We start from the raw sequence: 1,154 nt of genomic DNA, 5'->3' as shown, positions 1-1,154 counted from the left end.
TTGTTGCAAAATGATCGTGACGGCATGTTCAGTATAATTCAACGAAGAAATTATAACAATATGTCAAGAAACAAACGCAATATCGATCCGAAGCTTCAAGTTTCTTACACATTTCGCATCACATGATCGTGGCCTAAAAAAGTGATTCGTGGTTCGAAGGGAGTATCAAATTGATCGTCATTTCGTGCCCAACGAGAAAACAATCATCTTTTGGCCAAACGAGCTCTAGAGCAACCCCAAATCAGCCTTGGAAGATTACACACGTTCCATGGTAAAGATAGGGACTGTTTTGGAATTTCGATTATTGTTAGGCAGAGGCAAAATCATCATTTTGCACCCATTTTTAGATTTTATTTTAATTCAAATAAATTGTATTTTTTTTAGCAATTAGGATAAATTTTAGGCATCTACCCATATTTTGGGCTCACCTCTATATATATCATGTTATACCTCAATGTAAAGGACCCCACTTTGATTGAATAAAATTTCCATTTTTGCTCACTGTTGGGTCATGTTTTGGAGAGAGAGGTAGGAAAGAAAAAAATTTTGGGCTGGTACTCCATGGCTTAAGGTAATTTTTCTTCTCTCTCTCTTCTTCTCTCTTTCTCTCTTTTTTTTCTCTCTCCTCTTTTTGTCAAGCTCAACAGTACCGAGCACGACATGCCGTTTGCCTAAAAACAAACCTTCACTTTCCTATGGTCTCTCGTGTCCACCTTTGTTTCCTCACTCATTATGCTCCTTGCATGTCTACGTCAACACTATGCTCCCTCACATAAAATCACTTTCCATCTTGTTTTTTCAAAAGAAGACACAGGTGGCAAAGTAACCTTCACATCCACCTACTCCCTATGCACCCTCGGGTCCACTTTCTCCTTTTCTTTATGGTGGTCCCTCAAGTCTACCTCCCCTTTTTTTTTGCTATGTTCCCTCACATTGTGTACCCTCACATTCACTTTTTCCCTCTCACTATTTGTGCTCCTTCCATCCATCCATACCTTTCTTCTTATCGTTGTGCATGACTTCTACCTTATTGTTCTTATCGTTGTGCATGACTTCTACCTTATTGTTGTGCACAACTTCTACCTTATTGCTGTGTATGACTTCTACCTTATTGCTGTGTATGACTTCTACCTTATCGTCATGCACGACTCCCA

The sequence above is a fragment of the Amborella trichopoda genome, chromosome 10 (genome assembly GCF_054954075.1).
Source record: "Amborella trichopoda isolate Santa Cruz 75 chromosome 10, AtrichopodaSantaCruz75HAP2 v2.0, whole genome shotgun sequence".
Lineage (NCBI taxonomy): Eukaryota > Viridiplantae > Streptophyta > Magnoliopsida > Amborellales > Amborellaceae > Amborella > Amborella trichopoda.
The sequence above is the reverse complement of the archived record's forward strand: the minus strand, read 5'-3'. Positions refer to the sequence as shown.